Source organism: Corapipo altera, unplaced genomic scaffold (genome assembly GCF_003945725.1).
Source record: "Corapipo altera isolate COAL_440 unplaced genomic scaffold, ASM394572v1 239, whole genome shotgun sequence".
Classification (NCBI taxonomy): Eukaryota; Metazoa; Chordata; class Aves; order Passeriformes; family Pipridae; genus Corapipo; species Corapipo altera.
In genome coordinates, this window is record NW_020884938.1 from 3596393 (window position 1) to 3610188 (window position 13796).

At 48.1% G+C, this 13796-nt stretch overlaps 1 protein-coding gene across 15 annotated transcripts in view; it reads left to right on the top strand.

Annotated features, from left to right (window-relative positions):
- Nucleotides 1–399: 399 nt before the first annotated feature.
- Nucleotides 400–13796, top strand: part of PPFIBP1 (PPFIA binding protein 1) — a 96772-nt gene continuing 83375 nt past the window's right edge. For all 15 annotated transcript variants that reach the window (XM_027660882.1, XM_027660894.1, XM_027660890.1 and 12 more), the window contains exon 1: nt 400–481. The gene's annotated coding sequence lies outside the window, so the exon portion shown is untranslated. The remainder of the gene's footprint in view (nt 482–13796) is intronic.

Below are 13796 nucleotides of genomic sequence, written 5' to 3' on the forward strand. Positions count from 1 at the left end.
TTTTGGGGCAGGCTATCTATGGACTGTGAGTCCCTAAACTGTATGAAATGAGACAGTAACACTTGTGAGAATGCTTGTGATCACACAGGCCGTGAGAATGGCTTTGGGATGGGCGCTGGAATGGGCTGCCCAGGGAGGTGGTGAAGTCACCGTCCCTGGAGCTGCTCAAAAAGAGACTGGACGTGGCACTCAGTCCCGTGGTCTGGTAGACAAGGTGGTGTTGGGTCGCAGAAGTCTCTTCCAACCTTGTCGATTCTCCCGATTCTGCGCGAACGCTCGCGATCACACCGGCTGCTCCACCCCAGCGGAGAGCCCTTCCCCCCTCCCCGGGCCCCGGGGGCGGTCCTGGGCTGTCCGGGGTGGTGCCGGAGAGTCCGGGGCGGGGCGGTGTCGGAGAGGCGCGGGCGGACGGTGGCGGGCGCTGCCCGGAGCCGGCGGAGGCGCGGCCCCCCCCGGAGGGTTCTCCGGGGTCTGTGCGCAGGTAAGGGGCTCTCCGGGGAGTTCCCGGGACCGAGCGGCAACTTGGCGTCCTGGCGGGATGAGCTCCCGCCGTTCCCTTCCCCTCCCCTGCTCCTCCTCTCCAGCCGCCATGGCCCGGGTCCCACCGGGAGCGGGAACCGGGAGCGGGAACCGGGAGCCGCCTCGAGCCCGGCGGGACGGGCACGGCCGCGGGGCCGAAAGCCAGCCGGCCCTCCGTCCTCAGTCTCCGTGAGGAGGAGGGAAGGAGAAGCGTTTTCGGCACTCCCGACCTTCTGTGCCTTATTTATGTGCTGGAAGTGACACAACTTTTAGGGAAGTTTTGGGAAGAGGTGGGCAGGCTCCGGCTTTAGTCTTTTCAGGCGCTAGTGCTGTTAAACTGCGGTTAAAGAGTTTTATCTAGAACTAGCAAATGTGTTTTGATTTAAGGCCTGGGGTTCTTACATCCTGTAATTATTTTCTTTTCCCTGGGTCTGTTTCTGTTAGATCTGTAAATTTCGGAAAACTGGAATAGCTGTGGTAGCTCACACCCTGGCTGACATGTAGCTGTGGCTGTAAAAAGGTGCTTTGCACCTGTCTAGTCGTTTCTGTGGGGGGAAAGCGAGCTTTTGGTGTTGAACGCCGTAGTGTAACACGTCTGCACTCTCTGGTGCGAGTGCAGAAACACCGAGGAAGTGTTTCGGGATCGGGCTTGGCTGTGCCTGAGCCTTCAGAGACTCTGCTGGCTCCTTGTTCTGGCCCGAGCACAGATACTACCACCAGCACCATGTGTGAGCTCTGGCGTGTATTGCAGTGGCAGCACATTGAGCAATACAAGTGTCGCCGCATTCCAAAAAGTAAACAGCAAAAATGGGTCACACAGTGAGGATATTCTCCGGGCTTACACGATCGAGCACCCGAGAGGAAAAAGTTACAGTGTGTTAACTCCGGATTTATTGCCTCTATTAATGGTAGCAGCCATAGCTGGAGGATTTACTTTTGTGAAGGACATAAGTAGAGGTTTCAGTAAAACCAGAGGCAGCATGGCAGCTTGGTTTGAGAGGCATTATGGAAAGGAGAAAAGCTGAAATCTGCTTAAACTCTCTTTTTCCAAAGGCAGCAAAGATTTTGGCCTCTTCACTTCTTTACATCAGTAAAAAAATTAGGAGCCAGAGCGCTCCTTAGTTCAGCTTAGTACCTGTCCCAGGGGAGTTTTGGCAACAGCATTTAGCCCAGTTCTTTGAAAAGCTGTATCAGAGAGATCAGCTCCTAGAAGTGAAAATGCCAGTCAGTGGCGTGTTGCTCATAAATTAAGATCCGTGTTTGTGTGTCAAGAGTGTGAAGTTGATGTTTGCGTCCTCCCCGAAGGCAGTGGGAGCTCCACCTGTTTGCCTGGCTGTGGAGTGGAGTCCTTGGGAGCGGGATCCCTCTTCAGCATCTCCTACCTTTGAGCAAGGTACCCTGGGATTTGATCCATTTGCGGGATCTGGGCTTAAGAGTTCTGCTGAGGAATATTTAAGCTGATGTGTCCTGTGCATGTGTGTCTGCAGCAGATCCATGCTCTGGAAAAATATTGGTGAGTAAGGTTTCTGCTTGTCCCTGCCACGCAGAATGGAGCACCTAGAAACCAGGGATGTCACAGGAGGCAGGGAAACATGCTGAATATAATCTTTTTTTCCCTACTTGGATGCAAGTCCTGTTTCTGTTTGGAATTGTGCTGCCTGTGCAGTGTGAAACACCTCAGGAAGGAGTGGGGTGCTGATGTAAATGTCTGTGGGGGTGTGTGGGGAGGCTTTGCCTGTGACCCATGGCAACAACGTGAGGATAATTGTTAACATTCCTGAAATTACAGCCGTTCCCAGGAGACTGAGATTCCCAGGTGGTGCTGCCAGCCTGTCTGGTCCCATTGCTCACTGGTGATGAGCAGGACACATTCTGGTCACTGCTCAGTGCTCAGGTCAGGGTGGCCTGACAGGCAGTGCTGCGTGTGAAGAGGTGCATGGGGCACAGTGCCCTTCAGGAGGTTTGTGTCTCTTGGATCCATCCAAGTGGGGTTTTTCTGATGTTTCTGTCTTTCATCGCTTCAAGGAACACTTTCAATGAAGCGGAAATCCTTCCCCTGCAGAGGTTTAAAACCAACCAAGGTTTAGTCATTTTCTGGACAGTGGTGTGATTGCATCAGAATAGACCTTGGGCTTACTCAGGGCTGAGTAGTGTTGCTGTAAACTGGTTTGAATAACTGACTAATTTTCTTTGTTGTGCTTTGCATTGTGTGTTTTCTGTGGAGAGGTGGTCAGATGCCAAATCCAGTACAGATGTTCCAAAAATGTATCCCTGGCTTCTGGGATGGCACAAGAGGAGTGCAAAAGAAACCCTAAATGTCTCTGACTGGGAAGTCCACTGGTTTACAGAGAAAGTAAAAGCTCAAATATTAGGCAGGATGCAGGGAGGTAATAGAGCATCCTGGAGCTTCCTGTGGTGTTAGAGGTGGTCAGGAAAGCCCCCTTCCCACTGCTGAATTTGCATGCCCTTTCTTAAGGAGGTGCTGGTAACCTCTGCCTCAGCTTGTGCATGGTGATGCACAGGTTAGGTTAGTGTACCTGAGACAGCTTCTTCTCATTCTTGCCTTGGCTATTTTCAGGCTTCAAAGCAAAACTGAAGTGATATCGCTGCTTTAAAGCTGTACAATTATGATTTGACCTATTTCTGTCTGGCCAAACCACATCTGTAAACTTACAGATGCAAGGAATGGGTTTATTGAAAAGTTCAAGCAGGTTTTGTTGTTTTCACTCCTCATTTGGGGTGTGCGCCCACAGCTGTGTATTAACAACACCTAAAACCATTTAATACCCTCATAAATAAAACCACTTAGTACCTTCCTGTACTTAGGCTGAACAGTGAGCCCCTCCCCCCATTTGTAATTGTGAGATCCCATTAGTGACTTTGCTCTTGGATCCAGCCCAGAAGAGGTGAACTATGTTGTGCTGCTGTTTATGCCCAGACGTTTATTTAGCATTTAGTACAAATTCTCACCCTGTCCTGCTGTGCTGTAAATTTGTTGGGTGTCCAGAGCCTACATGGTATAATTGCAGTGTCTCGTGAGCAGAGGGCCTGTGCCTGGACTTCCTACTTGGTCAGGCTTTGCATTTGTGCTGCTATTTTAGTTTGAGTAGGGCTAGGTATCAACCCTCCCTGTGTCTTGGTAGGAAGGTGACTCTTGATGCTGAAAATCTGTGTGGTGACAGGCGACCTGTGAATGGGGAAAGGATGGTTGTTCAATGAGAGCTGCAGAAATAGCTCTTTGGAGATGTCTGGTTTGCAGCCACTAACCTTTGCATCATGTAGGAAAGGCTCCAGTGCTATTCCTGAGAGATCACATCTCTTGCCCAGTGTTTGGAAAAGCCAGCATCTAGTTTGTGTTGAGGTAAGGGTACTCCCTTTTCCTTTGCTCTGCATCGTTGACCAGTGCAGGCTGTGTCAAAGAGCAGGACGGGGGCCACTTCAGCAGTTTCTGGCTTGTGCTGTTGAAGGGAAGATAAAAGTAACAAGTATGACTTTAAGGAGCCATTTGCATACATTTTGATAATAATCACTCTTCCAGTAAGGCACCATGTCCTAACTCTGGCATGAATAAAATCTCCTCCTCCAATGGCACCTGCGAGCAGAAGGCTCCCAGATCAAGTTTGGTTTGTATTTGCATCTCTCTTTATAGGCTTTTTTCTATATATTAGTGAAAAATCTGAAGGCTGAGACTCGAGCGGGCTGTTGCAACATCTGAGCTCTGAAGTGGAGAATTTCTGTGCTGCCAGACAGCTGCCTAATTGTGTCTCACATGGGAAAAACCTGATAACCACTGGCATGAATCAGCACATTTTAAATCAAACAGTTCTCGTGGCTCCAAATGTGATGGATTTGGGAGAACAACTTTTCTTTCTTGCTGTGTAACAGACGTGTCAAAATAGGAGGCAACAGTAATGGTCTGGTCTTGCATAGACTAACCCAGGCCATGGGGAGTATTAAATGGGAAGAAGAACACACAGACCCTTTGGAGCTTGGTCTCCATGTTTTTGGACATTGTGATGTTGGCAGTAGAAGGTGTCTGTAGGATCAAGTTAAAGTTCTGCAGAGTGTAATGCTGATAATTAATGTCTGTCTTGAAGAGCAGGTGAGAAAGCCATCTTTGTTGTAAAAACACCCAGAGCTGCTCCTGTGTTTCTGAAAATAATTATGTCATGTGGTTGTAGCACTTGTGATCTTGTGTTCTGTCTCCTTACACTGTTGTAAAAATCCCTCTTGCCATATGGAAACTGCCAAAGTCCATTCTCTGCTAGGCTTGGATCAGGTAGGGAGGTGGTTTGATGGCTGTGCTTCCCATGGTGCTCATCCTTTTTGCTCTCCTTCCTGCACTGGAAACATGTCTGATCGACTTTTATTAAGTGGGAGGTGGGTTCAGGTGCTGACTTTGTTGTAGTATCCCCTGTCCTGCTTCCAAACCAGGATTAAGCAAAGGAAAATATTTCTTTACTCTTAATTTAAGTCTCTGGGAAGTTGGTTTTGCTTCAGAGCAGACTTGAAAAGGCTTGTCAGTCAGATCTTGGAGCCACTAGCATTTTTTTTCTCCTCCACTTAACCGAGGCTGGTTTCATTTGTGACAGCACTTTTAATTTGTTATGTTTGCAAAGGAAACATCGGGGAAGGTTCAGAAATGCATATTTATGTTTCTTGGCTAAGCTGAAATTGACTCTAAGAACTTGGGTTTGGAAGTTTAGAAAGAAAGGCTGGATTTTTTTTTTATATATTGCATGTTTTTTGTTTTTTTTCTTCTTGTGCAAAAAGAGGTTAGAATGGCTTACCCTGGTCTACACCTTCCCTTGGATGTGAAACATGTAACTAAAAGGTCCTAACTAGGAATATCCTCTCAGGGGTTTCCACGCTCACCCTGGAGGAATGGAAGCAGTATTGAAGATGTGGTTGCACAGACAGATGGGTGTTATATGAAGCAGTAGCAGTCTGTCATAGGTGCAAACACTTCTGCAGCAACAGCATTTTGCTCTCCCTCCACTTGTAGTATAACTTGAGAGTGTCCTTTTGCTGACCAGTCCTAGGGCTGTGAATGCAGTGTGGAGATGAGATCTGAGATTTGTTGTCAGGGTGGCGCCGGTAAACTTCCTGCAGCTCAGTGAGAGAGATAATTCTGCAGGGTTCTGGCTCCATTGTTGGGACTGGGTCTAAGGTGAATTTAAGAAAAATGTTCTGGTTGAACAGGCCTTCCTTTCTTGTTTTATCCAAGGGGAAATACCTGCTCAGAGCCTGATCTGTTGTTCTCATTACTGAGACCTAAATCTGTAACGATTTGCAGGTCCTTATCTGTGTGTCACAGGGTTTCCCAGGTTGGTATCTCAGGTTTCAGGCTCTTAAAATCTGCAGATGCAGAAGTGTTTGATCATAAAGAGTTGATGAGGTGAGGTCTCTCTGCATCATTTGGGGCATCGTGGGATAATCGTGGGATAATTATCGTGGGATAAGGACCAGCATTGCTCAGCTCACACAGGCTCTTGGGCTGCTCTTGGAAGGATGGGGAAATGCAGGATTGTCCCACCATGTCTCCAGGGAGCTTTGTGTTGGAGCCAAACCACAGCACGGCCTCGGGAGAGGGCCTCCTTTTGTGCAGTGGTAGCTGGGAATGTTTTTCCTTTTGGACCTGGTTGGAAGTCTATGGGGTTATATTTACCTCTGTGGGGTATATTTACCTCCTTACTTGCAGAAGCACTAAAGCAGGAACTGAAGTTCAAGTCTGCCTCCTGCAAGGAGCCTCCGTGCCTTTGTCTCCATCTGAAATCTGTTTCCATTTTCTCCAGTACCTCGTGGTGCTTGAAACTCCCCCTTCCTTCCCCACTCTTCCAAGGAATTTTGCAAAGAAATCAATAGCTGTCTAGTTATGACAGCAAAATGAGTGAGAAAAGCTGTAACGTCTCCATAGCTACCTAAAAAGTACTTGTGAAATGCCTGTGGAAGAGAGTGCCCTGGAATTATCCCATGCATTCCTTGCATGCAGACTGGAAATCGTTTGCATTATTAAGTAATCTCTGCACGCCTGTCCGGTGAGCAATGTTTGGTTACTGCAATAAATTTTGATTCCTCAACCCCTGTGAAGCTGAAAAAAATGGATTTGTTTTACATAGAAAGCTAACTGACCTGAACTCTCAGTGGATGAGCTGGTTGCGAGCGGCCTAGCTTAATCCAACTTGTTTTTCTCCTCGTGTTTCGTGTAGCATCTGAAAAGAGACAGCTTGTGGCAAATTAGCCAGGGTCAGACTACAAAAAGATTGAATTATTCCTGTTTGAACAGTTCCCAGCATGTGAGCACTTGCTGCTTGGCTTGTACATCATCTGTATCTTGAGCTGGCTTGCCAGAGCTGCTGTGGCTGAGGTGAAAGTAAATAACCTCCAACTGGAAATTTTGCCTTTGCTGTAAATGAGAATTTATTCATTCATCAGTGAAAATACCATGAACAAAAAAGGTGGTTACTATGTGTTTGAGTTCCTTGCAACAGTGGCTCTCTGTGAAGAGAAGCTCTCTGACATCTGTGCTGGGTTGTCCTAAAAAGTCATCTTGCTCCTGGTGGACCCCAGTGCTGGGGTGGAGATGCAGTTGTCAGGACATCTGCGAGGTGTGTCCATGCCTTGTGCTGCTCCCTTCACTCTGGGCCGTGGCACTGGAATAACAGGAGGCAGAGTTTGGCCTGCCTTGTTTGGGCAGGGCTGAGCTGGTTGTGGGAGGTGCAGAAGGAGCTGGAACAAGAAGCTGTTTCTGGAGGGATTTGCCTTGATACACTGATGTAACTCAGCACCTCTGTCAGAGGGGACTGCAATTTTGAGAACCTCAATAGTAAAGCTCTTGGAGAGTGTCCGCAGGAAGGACACAAAGGTGGTGAATGAAGGGCCTGGAGGAGCCACATGAGGAGCAGCTGAGGGCGCTTGGTGTGTTCAGCTGGAGAAGAGGAGACTGAGGGGAGACCTCACAGCATCTGCAGCTTCTTCATGAGGGGAAGAGGAGGGGCAGGCACTGGTCTCTGCTCTGTGGTGACCAATGGCAGGACCTGAGGGAATGGCTGGAGCTGTGTCAGGGAAGGTTTAGGTTGGATCTCAGGAGAAGGTTCTTCCTTAGAGGGTGGTTGGGCACTGAACAGGCTCTCCAGGGCAGTGGTCACAGCCCAAGGCTGACAGAGCTCAAGGATTGTTTGGAGAATGCTCTCAGGATCTTGGTGGCATTCTTGGGGCTGTACTGTGCAGGGCCAGGAGTTGGGACTCAGTGATCTTTGTGGGTCTCTTCCAGCTCAGCATATTCTGGGATTAAAGTGAGTAGGGAAGCTACAGCATATGTGGCAATAGTTCAGGATTGGCTAAACAGTTGTTTAGGACAGTGTATCCAGCTGGACTGCTGCTGCTAAGTCAGAATTTGGCTGTGATACTGCAGTTAATTCGTCTTCTTACTGAACATTCTGTATGATTTCCCTATGTCTGTGGTAATTAGGCCTGGCTTTACTGTTGCACATGGTGAGGAACAGCATTTCCGTTCCTTAGATCCAGCTGTGTTCATGTAGCTCCTGCAAAGTGTTCTTTTAGGATCAAACCAGGGGGTCTGTCTCTGTTTTCCTGTGTTAAAAGGAAGAAATTGGGACCCCACTGCCTTTCTGCTTGAGCCTCATTGGGTTTGTTGCCTCCCTTTGCCCTGAGACGTTGAGCCATTTGTGGGTGAGATGTTACTTGCTGTAAGCAGGGAGGAATAACAGTGCAGTGCATAAAATACCTGCTGGAGGCAATGAAAGTATCATTTTTTCTAGTGAGGCCTCAGCTTTGCGTTGTCCGACTTGTCATGTTTTTCTGGGAAGACAGAGGTTGATGGGGAGTGAGACCCAAGTGGAGATGCCTTTGCTGACATCCCTTTTATCTCGGCAAGCTGTAGGGAGAAGGCTGGTGAAGGGAGGAGGACATCCTGGCACAGAAGGGATGGTGAGGTCTCTGCTGCTGCACTCCTTCGTTGTGGAAGTGAGGGGCAAGGAAACAGTTCCCCCGGGGGTATAAGGGGACTGGACTGGGTTTGTTAGGTGGTGAGAACTCCTCCAGAGCTGCTGCAGAGCAGGTGGCCCTGCTGGCTTGAGGAGTTAGTGCTGCCACCCTCCAAGTGCATGTCCCTGCCCTCTGTACTGTAGCCGTGCTCCCATGGGAACACAGGGAAATTCGGAGTTATTTGTGGTGTCCCTTCTTTAATCCCTCCTGTCTGGCTTGTGCTGCAAAGCTCTGAGGCAGAGGCTTTCCTCCCGTATCTAGAGCCTCATGCCTGGATCTGGTTGATGTTTATACAGGAGCATGAGGGCAGCCAGAGGTTCTCTGGGATCTGATAGAAGCCATACATGAAATTAGTCCAGATTAAACTGGTAGTTGTTGCGTGATAAACAGGAGGTTACAGCACAGACTCAACATGTTGCATAGCTTTGAGACTGTGAAAAATGAGAAGTGAATCCTCCCCTAAAAGTTGGCTGTCCCTGGATGAGGCTGAGGAGGTTTTGAGACAAGCTAGGACACTGAGCTCGCTGCGTAGGCGTTTGCGGTAAATGAGGCAGATTTGAGGGAGAGGACTGTGGGTATAGGGAGGCAGAGGCGTGTTGGAGATGAAGTAAAGTAGCTAAAAAAACCATGGGTCTGCTCGGGGTGAATCTGTGGTTCTGGGCCTGCATGCTCCTCTCTATGGAAAAGGGAGAGGTCAGGTTGTGTATCCTGCTAATGGACCAAACTGGAGCTGGCTCACCTCTGTGGTGGGATTCTGCACACCATTCCAATATTTCAGCTTTCTCATGTCTCCATAGTGACTGAGCACGTGGCAGGGATGTGGAAAGCAGGGGAAAACAAACTGGACAGGGCAGCCTTTGAGTGGGTGGGCGACGGCCCTGTTCTTCCTGCAGAGCCTCTTGTGGGGCTCAGGGAATACTGGAGGTTGGTTGAGGGCCAGACTCTCAGTGGGAAGCTTGGCATTCCCCAGGGTGGTGGCAAAATGTGTTGCTCTGCCCTCATCCCTTTTCCCAGTTTTGGGGTGAGGGTATGTTGCGTTTCCCATCAGGGATGGCATTAAGGGGCCGTTGAAGGCTGAGATGATTTTCCCTGCATGGAGTAAGTCAACTCGCAGAGGCTTTGCTGGCTGGTGTCTTTGGAGTGGGCACATTTCTCCCAGTGAGAACAAAAATGGTACAGAAATGTATGTGCTCTGGGAGGTGTGCTGGGGTCACAGAGCAGGGCAGGCAGGAGATGGACCAGTGTCATTTTACAGACCAGTTTACTCTGGGCTTGACCTGTGATGCTCTGGAGGGTTTGCAATGCCACCTGCTTCTCCTAGGACTGTGAGTGGAGAGGGATGGATGCTGCCTGGGAGTCTCAAACTGCAGTTCTTTTCCAAGGGAAAGCAGTGCCTACATGGTCTGGCTGCCTCTCCTGCCCACATGGAGATCATGTTGGTCTGGTAAATGGACCTGTAAATGGACCTGCAGAGCTGGACCTCCAGATGTCCGAGGAGGGGCAGCTTCCAGGTGGGAATAGTCCTGGTGGTGAGGAAGGAGATTCTTTAACTCTGTGCTTTTGGGTCTCTCCTTTCCATGGGCTGTATACTCAGCACTTGGATCATATTAACTGCTTGTGTTTGGATTTCCAGAGAAGAGGCTTTCCCTCAATGCACAGCTGTGGAGCTGGATGCAGATGGTGAAGGTTCACGTCCAGCTGTGTGTGCACAGAGGGGGGAGAGGTTATTTTGGCATCTGCAGAGGCAGCTTACTAAAAATAGCCCAAAGCTCATGAACCCAGCAGCAAGAGTAGTTGTCCCAAAAGTCTTTCTTGCTGCATTTTTGGGTGTTTTTTTCCCTTAAGGGATATTTGTTTGGAATATGCTCCATGTCTCAGCATTTGCACAAAAGCCAGTTGTGCTCCTGCTCAAGCTGCTGCTGGGTGGATGGAGCCAGACTGAGCTCTGTTTGTAACGCCACCACTCATTCCCCTGAGGCTGGGATAAGTTGCCTTCCATGTTTTCACTGCTTTCCTGCTATCAGGACTTCTGTCTGGCTCCCTGGAGTGCTTGTGCTGTTCGAGGGCAGACCATGTGCCCTGAGCAGGAGTGACACTTCCAGAGAAGACACTGGCAAGCAAGTGGCACGTGGAGAGGTTGGGATGTCAAAGCAAGGCCCTTCCTGTGGTTTGGGCTGCTGGCCCTGGCTGTGTTTCATGTATTTGGAAGGGGCAACTCCTCACACACATGTTGTAGCTCTTGCCCATGAGCTGCTTTGTTTCAAGCCCTTTTCCTTCACAGGGCTGGGGCCCTGGGCAGTGCAGAACTGCCTTTGTTTTAGGAAAGCAGAATAAAGCAGCTCAGTGTTAACTTGCTGATCACAGAGCTGATCCTGGCTGCAGGTTATATTATCTGGTGTCCAGAGACGTCCAGATTTTAAAACTGGATTTTCACAACTCAGCCTGTGAACAGGGTTGAGTGTGTGCTTGGCTGTGCTCTCATAACTGTTTGCTGTCATTGACTGCACGGCTGCAATAGTAGTAGGTGGTGTTACATTTCTGGACAAGGCTTTGTACAAGACCTGCTGTCAAAACAGCTTGATAAACTGCCTGCTGTAACACAGAATGGTGGGCTGTTGTTTTGCAAATTGAATTGCTGGGAAACTCTTATGATTATTAAAAGATACTTTGTGTTAATTTGATTTCCTGTAGAAGACACAAGCTGTGTAATTCAGAGAAACAAAGCAAGCGCTCAGTCAAGGTAAAAGCAAAATTTCCCTGCCTGTGCATATGCAATACTTAAAGATTTCCATTGGCATCATGTGCAGGAATGAAGTAAAAAAACATACATAAAACACCTCTACTTTAAAATTTGTCAATTTTGAAGAAAGCTGGGAAACTGAGTAATGAAACTCAGGCAAAGCAGGAATGGGGAAGACATCAATTTAATATCTTCTCCAAGTGATGAGAGGCAGGACTCTCTATCCCCCTATTGTATTTTGAATGAGTTTAAGAGCGCTTTCCAGATGGATTCAGCAGTGGTTTTGGGAGCAGAAGGGCTATTATTTGGGATTTCTGGCTGTGTTCCAGCTCAGGGGATCTCAGTTCAGGGTGAAATGCCCTCTTGCTCTAGGCAAGCATAACTGTTGCCTCTTCCTCCTGCTCCACAGGGACCAGCAGTCTTTCTCCTCCTGATTTTTTCATGCTGATGTCCTTCAGGTCTGAGTTAAGCTCACAGACTCTTGAATGAGTTGAGCTTAAGTGATCCAGGGCATCCTTTGGAGGAAGGATGCTGCTTTGGATAGCAGTAGCTGTGCTCACAGGATGCCCAGGGGCCTGAAAGCTCTGCTTTATTTATATATTTAGCACTAAACTTTTAAAACAAATATATACACATAACTATATATACAAATGTTTTGTTGCTTTCTGAGTTTGACCACTCAAACAACTGAGGAGTTGTGTTGAAAATAGTGGGAAAAACTTGGAGGACTTCACGATCCCTGAGTGTTGCCTGCCTGCACTAGAGTTTAGATATTACCTGAATATGCTTAATCAAACATTTGCCTGTGTCTCCTGCCAATTCAATTAAAGTGCTGTGCTCGAATTAAAGATGTAGCTGGGAGGGCAAGTTAGGGACAGTACTTGAGTTAATCTTTCAATGTAGACAAACTCTGCAAATTAGTGTGTTTATCTAAGTCCTGCAGCAGTTTAGAATTCCTGTTGTGCTATTCCCTTTCCCTGTGCTTGCCCTCCTGCTGCAATGCTGTTCAAAGTCTGTCTCGCCTCAGAAGTGGCTCTGCTTATCAGTAATACATCAAGAGATGTTCCTGGGGCTGTGTGTGCTTTATAAAATGGATTGTGCGGGTAGATGCTGGTGTCATTTCTAAATGCTTTTCTTTGCAAGAAGCAGGATGATTCAGTGTAGTTCATCATGAACTGAATTTACCACTTAGCAATATTTCTCTTACAAAGACCCAACCTGGCTGGTGCTGGCAGCAAGGTCATTTTGTGTGTGTGTATCTAGTTGGTGTTTTATTAACTGTGTATTGTTAAAGAGTTTTTCTGGCTCCTGTTGCTGCTGCAGACTCTGCTTCAGAGGAGTCACAGAATCACAGACTGGTTTGGATTGGAAGGGACCTTAAAGATTGTGTTGTTCCAACCCCCTGCCATGGGCAGGGACACCTTCCACTAGACCAGGTTGCTCAGAGCCCCATCCAACCTGGCCTTCAACACTTCCAGGGATGGGGCAGCCACAGCTTCTCTGGGCAACCTGTGCCAGGGCCTCCCCACCCTCCCAGGGAAGAATTTTTTCCTAATATCCAATCTAAACCTGCTCTCTGTCAGTGTGAAGCCATTCCCCCTTGTCCTGTCGCTCCATGCCCTTGTCACAAGTCCCTCTCCATCTCTTTTGTAGCCCCTTCAGGTATTGGAAGGAGCTATAAGGTCTCCCTGGAGCCCTCATTTCTCCAGGCTGAACAACCCCCAGTTCTCAGAGTCCTGAGAGGAACTTGCTGCCCTGCAGGAGCCTGAGCTGTGCCATTTGCAGGATGGCTCTGAAATCTGCAGTCCTTGCTCTTGCACCCACAGCATCCGTATCTTTCCGTGTGTCCCGGTGGGATGGCTGCTGAGCGGAGTGCTCTGTGTGTGCAGTGTGGGTGTACTGAGCTGTTCCAAGGCTGTGACCTTCCCTGTGTTCCCAAACTGAGCGCTCCAGGTCACAGGAAGTACAGCTGCATTGCTTGGAATCTCCTCACTTCTTGAAAAGGATTTCCTGGGAACAAAGGCTCTCATTGCTCTGTTTCTTCGATTTGATTTTGGTTTTTTTTTCCTTTTTCTGTCTGCTAATAATCTTGGCTTCTTGTTCACTGTGTTTTCTGTTTTCTCCCTTTTAAAAAAGGCTGAGGAAATAATGCTTTCTGTATCTTTTTTATTTCTGAACTGAGTTTACTCTGGTATCTGTAGGGCAAATAAATCTCCTTTTTGCTTCTTCCTGGAGCTAAGAATGCCTTTCATTTGAGAGAAACTATAAATCTAAAATTACAAAAATTACAGTTTGACCTTTATTAGTTAGGAAAACAGTGACGTAATGAGATGGCTACTGGGAAGGTTGATTGCAGCTGTTTGGGGGAGCAAAGAGCTTCTGAATCTGTGGGTACATGTATGTCTGGATCATGCTCCCTCGGGGTTGGGGACTAGACTGTATCTTCTCAACTCTGACTCTAAAGGATCTGTGAGTGACATGAAAGGACTTGGAGAACATTAAAAATTGGTGTAGCCCTACGCTGGCACCT